This window comes from Sphaerodactylus townsendi, linkage group LG09 (assembly GCF_021028975.2).
Source record: "Sphaerodactylus townsendi isolate TG3544 linkage group LG09, MPM_Stown_v2.3, whole genome shotgun sequence".
Taxonomy (NCBI): domain Eukaryota; kingdom Metazoa; phylum Chordata; class Lepidosauria; order Squamata; family Sphaerodactylidae; genus Sphaerodactylus; species Sphaerodactylus townsendi.
In genome coordinates, this window is record NC_059433.1 from 64,477,345 (window position 1) to 64,495,276 (window position 17,932).

The following is a 17,932-nucleotide window of genomic DNA, read 5'->3' on the forward strand; positions in this document are numbered from 1 at the left end:
CCCTTCTTAAGGATGCCGGATCACGTCTTTCGAAAACGGAATGAAACACTGTAGAGCTTTTTGGATTCGGAAGTCAGAAATGCTTATTCTCTTTTGGGGGGGGTGGGGGGGGAATACAAGGCCTTATGCCAGTTCATTAGACTTTCAAGGACAGCAAAGCTCTCCCTTTATTAGGATGAAATCACAGCTTAATGGGCAAGCATTTGCAGTTAAGTGAACCAAATAAATAAGGGGAGTGGGGAGGTTAGAGAAAAGAGTGACGGGAGAAGGGTTGGTTTTTATACCCGGCTTTTCTCTGCCTCTAAGGAGTCTCGAAGTGGCCGACAAGCTCCTTTCCCTTCCGCTCCCCACAACAGACACCTGGTCAGGTAGGTGGGGCTGAGAGAGTCCTGAGAGAACTGGGACTGGCCCAAAGTCATTTGGCAGGTTGCACGTCAAATTTGCTATCTATAGTCGGCAACAAGATGGAGAACAGGAAGTGGTTTACTTATTTCAGGCTAGATCAAATGGCATACTGGGAGTTGCATGACTGAGTGCCAAAGTATGTTTCCCTTTCAGGGACAGGCTGATGAAGGCCAAATTCAAACTGGGACATAAGAACATAAGAACATAAGAACTTGCCTGCTGGATCAGACCAGAGTCCATCTAGTCCAGCACTCTGCTACTCGCAGTGGCCCACCAGGGGCCTTTGGGAGCTCACGTGCAGGATGTGAAAGCAACGGCCTTCTGCTGCTGCTGCTCCCGAGCACCTGGTCTGCTAAGGCATTTGCAATCTGACATCAAGGAGGATCAAGATTGGGAGCCACAGATCGACTTCTCCTCCATAAATCTGTCCAAGCCCCTTTGAAAGCTATCCAGGTGAGTGGCCATCACCACCTCCTGTGGCAGCATATTCCAAACACCAATCACACGTTGCATGAAGAAGTGTTTCCTTTCATTAGTCCTAATTTTTCCCCCACAATACAAAGTGTTTAAGTTTAAGACCACAATACGAAGGGTTTCAGTTTTTCCCCAAAGGGTTGAAGTTTTCAATGTCCCACCAGACAACAAAGGAGACCAGGAATACCTATGACACACCAGAAATGGCCCTGAGGGCTACATCCAGGTAGACATAAAGACCCCGATGAGAAGGCATTCGCTTATTCCAGCGGGGTCAATGACAGCATGCCATTCAAATATCCAGAGCCCATTGAAAAAGATACTTTCTGACTTGAACCAGAACCATCTTGAATAATTTTCAGGAGGAGATTTTATGAGGCCTGGAAAACCACTGTTGGTCAACATATGGATCATTGAGCCTAGATCAGTGATGGCGAACCTATGGCACGGGTGCCAGAGGTGGCACTCGGAGCCCTCTCTGTGGGCACGCACACACAGAGTTCATCACACACACGCACATATCTCTGCCCCCCCCCCCCACACGCACACATCTAGGCTGGCCTTGGCCACTGAGCACAACGTGCGTGCACTGTGGTGAGCAGGGAGGACTCAGCTGTGTCTGTGCTCAGCAAGCCTAGTGCCTGTGCTCCAGGTGGCTGCTGCCCAGGACGGGGGGCGTAGAGGAGGCAAAGATGCTAGAGAGGCACAGAGTGGTGCACACGGGACTTGCTGGAGGCTAGAGCAGGCTGGCCCCTGCTCAAGAGGGTGGGGCAAAGGAAGAGGGAGCCAACCGTTTTTTTCTAAACTAAAACCTCAGCATTCAGGTTAACTTGCCAGGTTGGCACTTTGCGATACATAAGTGGGGTTTGGGTTGCAGTTTGGGCACTCGGTCTCAAAAAGGTTCGCCATCACTGGCCTAGATGGATCATTGATTTTACACGGTAAAACAAGTTGTATATCTTTTTTAAAAAAAAAAAAATTACCTTTCTCGCAGCGACGAAAACCAGTTCTAGATCTTATCAAAGAGGTTCAGGTACATTGAGCTAGAAAGGCATCTCAGTCACCTATATCCTTGGTGGCGAACCTTTTGCACTCCAGATGTTATGGATTACAATTCCCATCAGCCCCTGCCAGCATGCCATGCTGGCAGGGGCTGATGGGAATTGTAGTCCATAACATCTGGAGTGCCAAAGGTTCGCCACCACTGACCTAGATGCTGTCCCCCTGACAGGTATATGGGCTAGAGAGAGATGTGTACTGGGGTGTTGTGTGCTTTCTGGGTTTCTGGGTTCAGAATCCTCCGAAGATGCCAGCCACAGATGCAGGTGAAACGTCAGGAGAGAATGCTGCTAGAACCCGGCCATACAGCCCGGAAACCACACAGCACCCCAGTGATTCCGGCTGTGAAAGCCTTCGACAATACAAAATGTGGACCTTCAAGTGTTTTGGTCACAATTTGATATCCCACCACCCTGAATCTGAAAAGGGGGCGGGATATCAAACTGAATGAGTAAATAAAAACCCAGCCTTTTTCACTGCATCTGGAAATAAAGAAGAAGAAGAAGAAGAAGAAGAAGAAGAAGAAGAAGAAGAAGAAGAAGAAGAAGAAGAAGAAGAAGAAGAAGAAGAAGAAGAAGAAGAAGAAGAAGAAGAAGAAGAGAAGGAGGAGGAGGAGGGAGGAGTTTGGTTATACCCCCCCTTTCTCTCCTGCAGGAGACTCAAAGGGGCTGACAATCTCCTTGCCCTTCCCCCCCTCACAACAAACACCCTGTGAGGTGGGTGGGGCTGAGAGAGCTCCGAGAAGCTGTGACTAGCCCAAGGTCACCCAGCTGGCGTGAGTGGGAGTGCCCAGGCTAATCTGAATTCCCCAGATCAGCCTCCACAGCTCAGGCGGCAGAGCTGGGAATCAAACCCGGTTCCTCCAGATTAGATACACGAGCTCTTAACCTCCTACGCCACTGCTGACTCACCAACAAGTAGAGTCACATCCCTTTTAGATGTTCGCGGCAATCCAGTCCTGTTAACCCTTGATGGGCAGCTCCTTCTTGGATAGCCTATCAGCAAGGATATCACTCAGGAAGAAATAACTGGCCATATTCATCCCATCGCAGAAGAAGCAGAGTTGATGAATCAGCCCCATTAAGATCCACTGGCTGAGTGGCGATATCTGCTTTTTTAATGAAAAGAGTAGGAGGCACACAGCGGAATATCTAAATCGTATCTGATTGCAAAAAAATGGAGAGGGTGTGGGCGGAAATGTGGTGGAATGGACACAGCTGAATCTGTTTAATACGTCTTCAAGAATATCCTTTCCTGGAACCATTTCTGAAGTTTCTGTCCCCTCCTCTCCGCAGCTGGCGGCATACAACCGGCCGCCCGCATAGTTCGGAAGAAAGGAAGTCTGGAAAGTGAGAGATTAAGATTGGGTTGTTCCTCTTCCCTTTCATGCCAGCTACAGTTTTATCCACTTCCATTCATCTGAAACACACACCCCTTCCCAATTTTCAGAAAACTGCCTTTCATCAAGCACCCACCCCAACGAGCATTAACGTGAGCCAGCCATTTCGCAATGAAGTTCTCCAAGAAAGTGTGCCTTATTTTGCAGGGTTCGCACACCAGTCCTGGCCATCCACCCAGTGGTGGGATCCAAAAATTTTAATAACAGGTTCCGACGGTGGCGGGATTCAAACAGTGGCGGCGACACACACACGCCCCTCCAGTCCCTGTTGGGCAGGGAGGTTGCTTTAGTAACCCCTTCTCGGCACTCAGAAAAAAATAGTAACCACTTCTAGAGAAGTGGTGAGAACTGGTTGGATCCCACCTCTGATGCCACCCCTCCCTCACCCTTAAACTATGTGGTAATGTGAGGTTATCCCCAAGTGCTTTCATGTGGTTTCTACTGTAGAGTGGCAGAGGCTTATTCAGTGAACCAGTTGTGTTTCCACACTCCTGCGTTCCTGCTGGTTAACCTTGGGCTAGTCACTTTTCTCAGAACTCTCTCAGCCCCACCTACCTCACAAGGTGTCTGTTGTGGGCAGAGGAAGGTAAAGGAGCTTGTAAGCCACCTTGAGTCTCCTTACAGAACAGAAAAGTGGGATATAAATCCAAACTCCTCCTCCAACTCCTCTTCTTCTTCTTCTCTTCTCTTCTCTTTTTCTTCTTCTTCTTCTCTTCTCTTCTTCTTTTATCCTTCTTCTCTTCTCTTCTCCTTCTCTTCTTTTTCTTCTTCTTCTCTTCTTCTTTTTCTTCTTCTTTTCTACTTCTTCCTCTTCTTCTTTTCTTCTCCTCTTTTTCTTCTCCTCTTTTTCTTCTCTTCTTCTTCTCTTCTTCTTTTATCCTTCTTCTCTTCTCTTCTTTTTCTTCTTATCTTCTTCTCCTTCTTCTCTTCTTTTTCTTCTTTTCTTCTTCTTCTTCCTCTTCTTCTTTTCTTCTTCTTATCTTCTTCTCTTTTTCTTCTCTTCTTCTTCTCCTCCTCTTCTTCTCTTCTTCTTCTTTTATAATTCTTCTCTTTTTCTTCTCTACTTCTACTTCTTCTCTTCTTTTTTAATCCTTTTTCTCTTCTTCTTCTTCTTCTTCTTCTTCTTCTTCTTCTTCTTCTTCTTCTTCTTCTTCTTCTTCTTCTTCTTCTTCTTCTTCTTCTCCTCCTCCTCCTCCTCTGCCTGTGGCTGCAGTTGCTGCTGCTGCAAGCATGGGAGAAGAGAGAGGCTTATCACTTTCAGTCCTCTCTTGTCCCTCTCATCAATATCAGGGCTCAAAAGATCGATATTAAGGTATTTTGAAATTCCAGTGTTAGATCTATCATTATTTCGATAGATGTAATATTGTGCAAGTGCTTAAAGTTGAAAAAAAATTAAAAGCCCGCCTATCCGTCTGGGAGGGCAGAAGTAGAGTGCAGGAGGAGGGGTGGAGCAAAAACCTGTCAGTCAAAGAATAGATCTGTTCTTTTCATCGTCCCTGCAAAGCAGGGGGAAAGGTCGCTCTTTGCCCGCTCTCACAAATAGCAGGGATTATCACAACCGTTGTGCAGTGAGGCCCCTTCCACACATGCAGAATCATGCACTTTCAATCCACTTTCAATGCACTTTGCAGCTGGATTTTACTGTGCGGAAGAGCAAAATCCACTTGCAAAACTGCGGCTTATTCTGCATGTGTGGAAGTATAGAGGGGGGAATAGGTGTCCATAACGAAAGTTCTGCCCCGAAGAGAATTTCCCTTGAGCGCGGGGCAGAGCACCAGTGTACGATCAGCCATTGTGACCAACGTACGATAGCTTCAATCTTCTGGGTTGTTGTGTGGTTTCCAGGCTGTGTGGCCGTGTTCTAGTAGCATTTTCTCCTGACATTTCACCTGCATCTGTGGCTGGCATCTTCAGAGGATCTGATGGTAGTAAAGCAAGTGGAATATATATACTCCACTGGTTTTACTACTATCAGATCCTCTGAAGATGCCAGCCACAGATGCAGGCGAAACGTCAGGAGGGAATGCTGCTAGAACACGGCCACACAGCCCGGGAAATTATAAAATTATGCATGGGGTAGAAAATGTTGACAGAGAGAAATTGTTCTCCCTTTCTCACAATACTAGAACCAGGGGGCATTCATTGAAAATGCTGGGGGGAAGAATTAGGACTAATGAAAGGAAACACTTCTTCACGCAACGTGCGATTGGTGTTTGGAATAGGCTGCCACAGGAGGTGGTGATGGCCACTAACCTGGATAGCTTCAAAAGGGGTTTGGACAGATTGATGGAGGAGAAGTCGATCTATGGCTCCCAATCTGGATTTTTCTTGATCTGAGGTTGCAAATGCCTTAGCAGACCAGGTGCTCGGGAGCAACAGCCGCAGAAGGCCATTGCTTTCACCTCCTGCACGTGAGCTCCCAAAGGCACCTGGTGGGCCACTGTGAGTAGCAGAGTGCTGGACTGGATGGACTCTGGTCTGATCCAGCTGGCTAGTTCTACAAAAATCTACAACACCGCAGTGATTCCTGCCGTGAAAGCTTTCGACAGTGCATCTTCAGTCTTCTGAGGACAGATGCTCAAGATGGCGGTTATACATCTCTAACTGTCCCACCACATCGACTCTTGAGGTCATTGGCCTGTCCGTCCTTTCCGTCTCCGGGGTCCCACGTCGCCTCTGAACACGGCGGACCCATCTGGCTGTCCTGGGATCAAGAATCTCCCTCGGTTTAAGCCAGAGGTCTGCAACCTGCGGCTCTCCAAATGTTCACGGACTACAAATCCCATCAGCCCCTGACAGCATTGCCAACTGGCCATGCTGGCAGGGGCTGATGGAAATTGTAGTCCGTGAACATCTGGAGAGCCGCAGGTTGCAGACCCCTGGTCACTAAGCCTTTTTTTAAAAAAAGCTGTTTTTCCTAATTGCAAACCGGAGGAAAGAGGAGGACAGGGAGCGCCTTCGTCTTTCTTTTTCGGCCAAATCCCCTGAGCTCGGATGCGGCTTCTGCGGAGCCGTTCCACCGGCTGGGAGGCCGGCTGCTGCAGGCCGGGGACAAGATGCAGCGTTCTTAAATGGATTTGGTTTTAATTGTATTTGGGGATTTTGCCGTCTGGCAAGAGGAGGCTTTGGAAATGGGCTTTTCAGCCTGCCTAATTGGAATGCATTCATGAATGCGCAAAGACACAGCCAGCCAGCTCTTCCTGCCTTCCCCGTTTGCTCGGGTTGGCCCAAATAGCTTGGATTTACAATAATCTCCTTTCCCCTCTGCTGGCCGGCCACTGCCGTATCTCGAGGCTGCCTCCCTCCCCCCGGCCCGTCTTCGCTCTCTTCCTACTGAGTTCCTTGTGTCTTATTTCAAGGAACTTTTTTCCCATCTGTTTCCTGTTCGGTGTAGCTTCCGCAGAGGTGGCTGGAAATACCATCTGCCTCTCTCAGGAACTGCCTTTGCAAAAGGCAGCCAATGTTGTTTAGAGGTAGGTTTGTGATGGGTTTTCCGGGCTGTGTGGCCGTGGTCTGATAGATCTTGTTCCTAACGTTTCACCTGCATCTGTGGCTGGCATCTTCACAGGTGTATCACAGGTTTCCCCATGGTGGTGGGACTCAAACTGTGGCGTAGCGCCAATGGGGCTCGGTGGGGCACAACAAAGGCATGGCCGGGCATTCCGGGGGCGGGTGGGGCATGGATGCAGCCGCTGCGCTAGTCCTTGGGCAGGAAACGAATGCACGCAGGCGCAGGCTGCCACGCACGCCTGTGCACCTCCTGCTAGACTGCTTCAAGTTCTGCACGCTACTGCTGAGAGGAGGGGCGTGACTAAGGCAAAAATCACGTGGTAAAATCACCAATTAGTAACCCCCTCTCGGCACACACCAATAATTAGTAACCTACTCTCGGGAACCTGTGAGAACCTGCTGGATCCCACCTCTGATCACAGAGAGAAGTGTATTACACACTGTGTCCAGTGAGAACGGAATGTTTAGTATGGTATATATTGCCCATGTCCCAAAACACTTACTGATTGATTCCCCACCCTGGGACATAGACTATACCCCACTAAACATTCCCTTCTCACTGGACACAGTGTGTAACAGACTTCTCTCTGTGATATACCTCTGAAGATGCCAGCCACAGATGCAGGCGAAACGTTAGGAACAAGATCCACCAGACCACGGCCACACAGCCTGGAAAACCCACCACAACCGATTGAATCCAGCCGTGAAAGGCTTCAACAATACATTTAGAAGAAGAAGAAGAAGAAGAAGAAGAAGAAGAAGAAGAGGAGGAGGAGGAGGAGGAGGAGGAGGAGGAGGAGGAGGAGGAGGAGGAGGAGGAGGAGGAGGAGTTTGGATGTATATCCCCCCTTTCTCTCCTGCAGGAGACTCAAAGGGGCTGACAATCTCCTTGCCCTTCCCCCCTCACAACAAACACCCTGTGAGGTAGGTGGGGCTGAGAGAGCTCCTTAGAGCTGTGACTAGCCCAAGGTCACCCAGCTGGCGTGTGTGGGAGTGGACAGGCTAATCTGAATTCTCCAGATAAGCCTCCACAGCTCAGGCGGCAAAGCTGGGAATCAAACCCGGTTCCTCCAGATTAGATACACGAGCTCTTAACCTCCTACGCCACTGCTGCTTTACTAACCCTATTTAGAGGTAGGGTTGCTAGCTCTGGGCAGGGAAATACCCAAAAATTTTGGGGGTGGAGACCAGGAAAAACAAGGTTTAGGGAGGGGCGGGACTTTGGCAGGCTGTAATGCCACACAGTCCAACCTTCAAAGCATCCATTTTCTCCAGAGGAACAGATCTTAGTCACCTGGAGACAGAGAAATATCTAGGGAAAATGGAGCCTGGAGCAAAACGCACACACACCAGACTCCATATTCCCTAGATACCGGGGCGGGGGGCGGGGGGGAGAAAAAGAGAGATCAAGCCATCTGCCAATCTCACAGAGGAGTGCCAGGTTGGCAAGGGCACCCAGGTCTACCGCCCGGAGCCAGCGACGGCGCCAGGACTACCGACCGGGGCCTACAAGCGCGGCCCGGGCCTGGCGCCCCCCACATAGTTAGATGCCGTGCACCCGGGGACATATGACTCCACATGTCCCTGTGGGCGGTACGCCCCTGCGTGGAGAACAATAGCAAGAGATCTCCAGGGGGCGTACCATTAGCTGCCTCCGATAGTTATGAGCCAGACTCCCGTCTTGTTATTTTTCCGCAGCATCCAATCCAACGTGATTTGTACTCTAGTAACCCTCTACTGTACTTCTTTTTTTTTTTTTTTTAAAAAGAAATCAATAAATTGTTTTGGTTCGTGCCCAGCAATAGCCTCACCATTAACTAAAATGAAGGGCTGGCTCAGGCTGCAGATTTCGCAAGCCATTAAGGGACAGCAAACGGTCATTTGTGCGATCCGTGATTAGGTTTTTATTGCTGGCGAGACGCGTTTTGTGATGTTCCACCTCGGGCACCGAAAATGTCTCAGGCTGTCTCCATTTTGTGCGTCATTACCCCTCTGGTGTTGCTTTGAGTGCGTTTCCCCTTTTCACGGGCTCCCGGCTCCCAACATGGAGCGCTATGCTTTCAATTGCATCTGTCAGCTTATAAAACATTCACACACATGTGTTGATCTCCACAAGCAGGGTTTACAGTCAGGGGTTTTTTTTTTACTTTGTTTGGGCGTTTCCCCACTTGCCACGACCCCCCTATGCCGCGCACTGCTCTCAGCGCGCGCCATTTCTGGCGCATGCCCGGGCTTCCCCATGACCCCACGCAGAGCGTGGGGTCATCAAAAGGCGCAGTTCGGAAGAGCGTAGGAATCGCGGCATCGCTGAGGGGGCACTGGCAGCGTCGACTGCATTATGCGCCACCCCTGGCAGTGAAGTGCCGGGGGGACCCCGCACTACTTGCCTACAGTAGCGCAGGGCAGAAGGTAAGCGGGAAAACGCCCTTTGGCAGTTTTGGGTTTTCTTGGGCATTGAGGCTGTGGTCTGGTAGTTTTTGCTCCCAATGTTTCGCTCGTACCTATGGTTGGAATAGAATAGAGTCATAGAACCACAGAATCTTATCCACTGGAAGAGACCCCCAAGGGCCATCCAGCCCAACGCCTTGCCTTGCAGGAACACACAATCAAAGAACTCCTGACAGATGGCCATCCACCCTCTCTTTAAAAACCTCCAAGGGAGGAGACTCCACCATACTCTAAGGCAACATATTCCACTGTCAAACAGCCCTTACCATCAGCAAGTTCTTCCTAATGTTTAGGTGGAATCTCTTTTCCTGAATTTTGAACCCTTTACTCTCTGTTCTGCTCTCTGGAGCAGCAGAAAACAAGCTTGCTCCCTCTCCAACATGACCTCCCTTCAAATATTGAAACATGGCTTTCATGTCACCCCTTAACCTTCGCTTCTCCAGACTTATGCGCAGAGGTGGGATCCAGCAGGTTCTCACAAGTTCCCGAGAGTAGGTTACTAATTATTTGTGTGGGCCAAGAGGGGGTTACTAATTGGTGATTTTGCCACGTGATTTTTGCCTTAGTTACGCCCCTCCTCTCAGCAGTAGCGCGCAGAACTGGACGCAGTCTAGCAGGAGGTGCACCGGCGTGCGTGGCAGCCTGCACCTGCGTGCATTCGTTTCCCTCCCAAGGACCGGCGCAGCGGCTGCGTCCTTCCCACAGCCCCGCCCAGGAATGCTCCGCCCCCAGAATGCCCGGCCACGCCCCCGCCGTGCCCCGCCCAGCCCCACTGGCGCTACTCCACAGTTTGAATCCCACCACCATGGGAACCTATTACTAAAATTTTTGGATCCCACCACTGCTTCTGCGTCTTCCCCAGACTATGGCTCCTTCCGCACATGCAAAATAATGCACTTTCAAACTGCTTTCAGTGCTCTTTGAAGCTGTGCGGAATGGCAAAATCCACTTGCAAACAGTTGTGAAAGCGGTTTGAAAACGCATTATTTTGCGTGTGCGGAAGGGGCCTATGAGAAGTTTTCCTGTCCTGGCTAGGACCACCAAATTCACCTCGGTTGGAGAAGATCCTTCCACAGGGCAAACCTTCCATTTACCCCTGTTACAAATATCCCTGACCCCCTTAGCCTAAAAAATAAATCTCCCGCCAAGTTTGATGCCCTTCCTACCTTATTCTCCACCTTCTTTTCTTCCTGGCCTCTGCATACGGAAACCCGCTCATCTGACTTTGCATTCCTAGGTTGATGGATGTCGCCTTTTGAAACAAATAAGTCAAGTTATCTCCTATCAGAAGAGAAGAAGAAGAGTTTGGATTTATATCCCCCCTTTCTCTCCTGCAGGAGACTCAAAGGGGCTTACAATCTCCTTGCCCTTCCCCCCTCACAACAAACACCCTGTGAGGTGGGTGGGGCTGAGAGAGCTCCAAAAAGCTGTGACTCGCCCAAGGTCACCCAGCTGGCGTGTGTGGGAGTGTACAGGCTAATCTGAATTCCCCAGATAAGCCTCCACAGCTCAAGCGGCAGAGCTGGGAATCAAACCTGGTTCCTCCAGATCAGAGTGCACCTGCTCTTAGCCACTGCTCTTAGCCACTACGCCACTGCTAACTTAGCCACTACGCCACTTAGCCACTACACCACTCAGAAAAGAGGGCGCAGCCCTCTAGCAAGGAAACGCTGACCAAATCCGGGGCATCTTTTTCTTACAAGAAAGCAAGTCTCTTTTTTTCCAACCATTGCATAATTAAAATGGCCACATGCTGCCGGGAAGGGGCGAGATATTGGAGGTTCTTCGGGGGCTCGGATCCGTGCCGCAGGCCGCCGGGTCTCCATCTCCGCATCTTGCACCGGGCAGCGGTGCCCGAGCAGAGGATTAAATCTCGGAACTTGCAAGAACGAATCTTTTCTCCAGCCTCCCTCGTCATCCGGTGACACTAATGCCGGCGAAACCGAGATTAGAAAAGCAACTATTGAGCTGAGTGGCAACTGCAGCTGGGAGATAAGTGAGCCGGCCTATCTTTCCGGCGCTCGTTTGTTCAACGGCGCGCGCTCAGAACCTTTCTGACTTGGAAATCCTGGCCAGAATACCAAGTCACGGGCTCCCCGTGTGTCCCCCAGTGTTTTTCCCCCTCTCCTCTACCAGTCAGCCGGCAGAGATCATTAATGAACCTGGGGAAACGTTTTCGAGGACAGGCACAATCAGCCGGAATGTCAAAATCCATCACTTGAAATGGGATGTCTTCTTTCGAATGGAAAGTTCCCTTTTGTAATGAAAGGTCAGCAGAATATGAGTAAGAGTCCTTGGCGTGGAAGGTGGATGTTATGTATTATAGAGATGAAATGCACCTGGACCAGGGGCTTGAAACCTGCGGCTCTCCAGATGTTCATGGACTACAATTCCCATCAGCCCTTGCCAGCATGGCCAATTCCACATCAACTACTCCCTGGTCCTTTTAACTCAGCGATCTGCAACCTGTGGCTCTCCAGATGTTCATGGACTACAAATCCCATCATCCTCTGCCAGCATGGCCAATGGCAGGGGATGATGGGAATTGTAGTCCATGAACATCTGGAGAGCCACAGGTTGCAGACCCCTGATTCCTGGACCAAGGGTGGGGAGGAGGGGCTTGAGGGCGACGGTAATTAGCAAAAGGCCTCCAATTAATTCCAGCAGAGGGATCGTGGCTGTTATTGTAGTCCAAGTATTGTTATAAAAGCCCATATTCTAACCCAGTGCCAATGTGGTGGTGAATATTACAAAAGCCCATAGAGGGTTCATGAAGCCCATACTATAAAAGCTTGCAAAGGTAGTGTGGTGTAGTGGTTAGAGCATCCGATGAACACCCAGGGTCGAATCCCCACTCTGCTGTGGAAGCAAACTGGGCGATCTTGAGTCAGGCATGCACTCTCATCCAGATTGACCTCTCAGGGCTGTTGTGAGGACAGAACGGAGGACAGGAGAATAATTTAAGCCACTTTGGCTTCCCCTTGGGGAGAGAAGTGGAGTGTAAATGAAGTAAATCAAGAGATGCAAGGAACCGAATCTCAGCCACGCTTCCCTCACAAGGTGCCTTTCATGGGGACATTGGAGAAAAGTGGGGTATCAAAACCTCCTCCTCCTTCTCCTCCTCCTCCTCCTCCTCCTTCTTCTCCTTCTCCTCCTCCTCCTCCTCCTTCTCCTCCTTCTCCTCCTCCTCCTCCTTCTCCTTCTCCTCCTCCTCCTCCTCCTTCTCCTTCTTCTTCTCTTTTTCCTCCTCCTCCTCCTCCTTTTGAAAAGAGGGTAGGCAAATAAAGATTCCTTACAATAGAGAAAAACAGGGTATCAAAACCTTCTTTTCCCCTTCCTACTCCTGCTCCTCCTTCTCCTCCATCTTCTTCTCCTCCTCCTCCTCCTCCTCCTCCTCCTCCTCCTCCTTCTGAAAAGGGGGTGGACAAATAGAGATGGCAGGTCTCTTGATGGCCAAGGCAGTTTTAGTGATTCTGGGTGCTTGGGGAAAAGTCCAGAAGGGGGTGCAGAATTACTGCCACCTGCAAGAAAAAGGGTTCTCCTTATCTCATGCACGGAGGGCAGGAGCCCCCGTCACTACTGAAAGCCCATTGCCCAAGCCCCAAATAGCACTATACAAAAAGGTACACAGCACAAATTACAACCACCAGAGCAATTACAGCGTGCCTGGCGTGTACTGGCACGTACAAACAACAAATTACAATGCACCTATGTATAAATTCAATATACCTTAATTGCAGAAATAGCAAAATACAATACATGCAGCAACCAGTCATTGTGTCTCGAGAAACAATGACTTGCAGAGTTGCATAGGCAAGAACACAGGTCAGGAATATTTCCTTAACGCATGTGCAAGCAATAAATCGCAATGTACCTATGTATAAAGTCGATATGCCTTCGTTGTCATCTTTGGGTATAATTGTCTGAAGTATTGATGTTGGTGCAATTAGTTTTCTTCTGTTAACAAGACCTTCTTCCGCCTCACTTCTTTTCTTACCTATGTAAGAAAAGTCATTGTTTCGATAGGCACAGTACGTGGTTGCTGTTTGTATATGCACTAGGAATTTTTGTCTTCTGCTATTTTTGCAACCAAGGCATATTGACTTTATGCATGCGTGCTTTGCAATGTATTGTTGGCACATGAGTCCCAAGTGGGAAAGGCACTCATGTCAACAGGAAGCTGCTCTTCTCCCAGCCTCCTTTAGGGCCCAAGGCAGCTGCCTCATTGCTCATTGGGTAAGGCCACTCCAATGGCTGGCTGTGAGCTGTGACATCTGAATGGCATCTCTGGCAAACTGTCTCTGGTCGATTCCGCACTTGCATTATCGACCTAAGTTCGAGCTGCGTTCGGCCTAAGTGCTCCGCACAACCACTGGGATCGACGTGGTTTTGTACCAGCTTCGCCCCGTGTAATGGTCAAATTTCTGACTCCAGTTGGGAACTATTACTTTTTCAGGGAACCCAGCGGCTCCCAGCTCGAGCTTTCGATTCCAGTAAAGTGCGGAATCTCTGGTGCCAGGAGTCCCCCATTCAGCCAATCACAGCTGAGTGTTTCGGGCATGCGTACAGCTGGCCAATCAAAAAATGCTACCTTCGTCCCTCCATTCCTGTGGCAGTGTTTTTAATAACGTGTGTGTGGGGATAGACGGATCATGGCCGTAGAACAGTAGCCAGTCGGAACAGAGCGGCGAAGAGGCACAGGATGATTCTGCCCTCCGAGCTGGGATCAAGCTGGTTGCAGTGGGGAACAACAATGGCTTCGACCTAGGTCGGTACCCTTCTCAGGGAACTGGGTCGAACCTATTTTACTCGTGTGCGGAATCGCCCTCTGATGTCCTGGTGCTAGGGAGCAGTCAGCAGGGGAAAGCCGTGGGATGCGTTCGTGGGCATCTGGCTGACCGCAGCTGAAGACGGGTTGCCGGACTGGATGGAGCACTTGTGTGATCCAAGATGACTGTTATTAAGTTCTTATGACCCTGACAGCCACGTTATGATGGGAGCTCAGTGTCGAGAATGGCACCTGTTCCTCCCTGGCAGCAAACAAATGCATGGAGCAAGGTGCTGGGAATGACACCTGGGCAAGGGAGTGTTGTTTCCATTGGGTCTGGTGCTTGGACCGTGTCCTTCAATGTACTTGAACCTGGGATATGATAATGAAACTCCTTCCTATTTGATCGGTCTCTATACGCTTACCTATCTAGATAACTAGACTAACCCTGCTCTTCACCCCAGGGGGAGGTGGAAGTACTGGAGCCTGCTGGGGCAGCCCGGCAGGAGGCTAGTCACGGTTCTTCACACATGCCAGCTGGGTGACCTTGGGCTAGTCACGATTCTTCAGAGCTCTCTCAGCCCCACCTACCTCACAAAGTGTTTGTTGTGGGGGGGGAAGGGCAAGGAAATAGTAAGCCCCTTTTAGTCTCCTGCAGGAGAGAAAGGGGGGATAGAAATCCAAACTCCTCCTCCTCCTCCTCCTCCTCCTCCTCCTCCTCTTCTTCTTCTTCTTCCTCTTCTTCCTCTTCTTCCTCTTCTTCTTCTTCTTCTTCTTCTTCTTCTTCTTCTTCTTCTTCTTCTTCTTCTTCTTCTTCTTCTTCTATCTCTGTCCCGGCCTTGGAATGATTAGCTTCAAAACAAATTCTTTCACACCTCTCTTTCACACATCCTCTGGAAAAAAAACAGGCAGGGGGAAGTCACAGGAACACAAAGGGGGATAAATGTCACAGTGGAAGCCAGATTCAGCAGAAATTAACTTCCTAAGGCTAGGTGCTTGATGCCAACTCAAGAAATACTACTGTTCCTGAATCCAGAGTCCGTTTATTGACTATGGGTCCAAGACCTAACACTCACGCAGACCCTGTTTCATCGATGTCCTCTCTGCTTTATGAATAGCAGGGCTTCCCCTCCTCCACCTGGTGGGCCAAATGTAAAAGATTTCACTTTGGCCCCTTCTGCACACGCAAAATAATGCATTTTTCAAACCACTTTCCTACAGCCTTGTTTGCAAGTGGACTTTGCCATTCCACACAGCTTCGAAGGACACTGAAAGCAGTTTGAAAGACATTAATCCTACGTAATGCTTGGAAGAGCCTTTGTCTCACACCAGTCAGTGGGGGCCACTGAGTCCCAGTTCTGTTCCTGCCTGCTAGCCCTGTCGCTCCCTTTGTATGCTGATATCTTGGACTTTGTGTCCTACAAGATGGACTGGGCTAGCCTCTCTCTGCTCCATCCCAGCCTATAAGAATGCTTTCCTGGGTTGGGAAAGCCTTGATAACGAATCAAGGAATATTCAGTAGAAGTTGTGGGATTCTTCCTGCAGTCCCTGTGAGGTCCTCCTAAAATCTCTGGCAAATCTGCAACAATTCCCAGGCTAATCTCTGTTGCCACCTGAAGCAGAACTCCTCATAGGCTCGTTCCACACACGCAGAATAATGCACTTTCAAACTGCTGTCAGTGCTCTTTGAAGCTGTGCAGAATAGCAAAATCCACTTGCAAACAGTTGTGAAAGTGGTTTGAAAATGCATTATTTTGCGTGTGCGGAAGGGGCCATAGTTTCAAATCGTAGGGTTAGGATTTTTTTTTTACCTTGGGTGGGGAAATGCCACCCCATGCAGGGACTCAGTTGGAAAGAGGGGCATTTCGTGCCTCCTTTTGACCCACTGGGTTGGATTCAGGCAGAGGTGTGGAGGGGGGAATGGCGTCCAGGGCAAAATGGCACCCAGACCCCTCCCCCCTCAGGGGTGCCCTGCCCTGGCTACTGAGACCCCCCCCATGGCCCCATCTCCCCTCCACTTACCTTAGTTCAGCCAGTTAAAAAAGCTGCTCCAACCAGGCTGCTCCAGGCCATGGGGTCTAGCTGGTGGGGCAGGAGCAGGAAAGAGTGGGATCGAGCAGGTTTCACCAGTTCGAGTGGGTTACTAATCATTTTGTGTGTGCCGAGGGTTACTAATGGATCCGCTTCCATCTCCACGCCCTCCTCCCAGAGCTGTCCTGCTGAGCAGTGAAGGTTCCATACCATAGCAATTGGAGCTAATAATGTAACTCTGAACTGGGTTAATCCTTCCAGGTACTGCAGTTCATGGTTAAGCCTTTAAGCACCTTTATCTCACCAATCTCTATCAAGAACCTAGGTGTTTCACCATTGCTGTGTTAAGATTTTGTGAGTTGGGGCATGTTCTATAATGTGATATTGATTTAGAAACTGACCTGAGTGCAAGAATTGGGGAATTAGAGTGGTGGAGTGGCTGCCCATGGGAGACACATCCAACTCAGGTTTTGCCCAGGGCTCAGGTTTGCCTAGGTACGCCTCTGCCCCCTTTGCTGAGGGGGGGCTGGCGAGGGAACCTGTTACTAAAATTTTTGGATCCCACCACTGGGCAAGGGGGGAGGGGGAGGGCCAATTTTCCACCCCCCACATGACCCCAATGGTGCCACCAGGGGCTGCTCCCGTTGTAGCTACGCTACTGGGTTCAGGCAAAAGATCGGTCCCGAATGCTGGCCTGTCCCTTTCTTTCCCGCACGTCCGTTCCCTTCCATTAAGGAACCTGACCTTAACTTTCTGACACAAAGTGGAAATTGCTGAAAGCGAAGTGTCCCTGCAGGGAATCATTTGCGGCAGAAACAATTTTTCATTTCTTACTTACTCAGGTTTAATGTCCCGTGTTTTTTTTAAAAAAAAGATTATAAGTCTTCTTGAGCGGTAATGTGAACAAGCATTCTTCCTTTTCCCTGCAGCGACGATGATTTTAGGGTTTTGCTTAGTTAGCATTGATGGAAGGACAGCGCTGGATGGCGGAGATCTATTTCATTGCATTATAGTTTCAATGCAGAGAACGAGCCGCAGATGGGTGGCATAATTACGGGAAGGAATTAAATGGGGGGACTGGGGAAAGGAGATATAGAATTTAAATCCACGCTTTGTACGAAATCCCAATTCTGCCTTGTTTCATTGGGGGGTGTTAATGGGCCGAAGAAATGGTAATCTGGATGGATAGAAGAGGAAATTGCGTGGGGCCTCTGGAGAGTCTCCCTAGTTGGGATTTCTCCCAGAATGTTCTAGCTCTCTCCTTAGTCTAATCTTGACTACTCGGTTTACAACAACCTTGTGGTCTGCGCTCCTGGTGGTTCTGTCACTTGGAAGTTCCATGGGAATGTCAACTCATTGCATGGCAGCTGTGAAAAAGGCAAACTCTATGCTGGGGATAATTAGGAAAGGAGTTGATAATAAAACTGCAAGGATTGTCATGCCCACTTATATATAAAGCAGTGATGCACGACGCACTTGAGTACTGTGTTCAGTTCTGGTCACCACATCTCAAAAAAAGGAGATATTGAAGAATTAGAAAAAGAAGTGCAGAGAAGACAGGATGATTGAAGGGTTGGAGCACCTTCTTATGAGGAAGGCTGCAGCGTTTGGGACCTCTTTAGTTTGGAGGCGGCTACGGGGGGGGGATATGATTGATGCCTATAAGAGTATGCATGGGGTAGAAAATGTTGACAGAGATAAATTTTCTCTCTTTCTCACAATACTAAGAACAAGGGGCATTCATTGAAAATGCTGGGAAAAAATTGGAGACTAATAAAAGGAAACGCTAATCGCCTAGCGTGTGATTGGTGTTTGGAATATGCCTCACAGGAGGTGGT

General features: G+C 49.4%; 1 protein-coding gene across 2 annotated transcripts in view; it reads left to right on the forward strand.

Annotated features, from left to right (window-relative positions):
* TSNARE1 (t-SNARE domain containing 1) overlaps positions 1-17,932 on the forward strand; it is a 149,257-nt gene that overhangs the window by 101,144 nt on the left and 30,181 nt on the right. The window contains exon 4 of one of the 2 annotated variants that reach the window (XM_048507935.1): positions 559-570. The exons of the other annotated variant lie outside the window; for it this stretch is intronic. The gene's annotated coding sequence lies outside the window, so the exon portion shown is untranslated. Of the gene's footprint in view, positions 1-558; positions 571-17,932 lie in introns of those variants that run through there. 2 annotated transcript variants of the gene reach the window in all.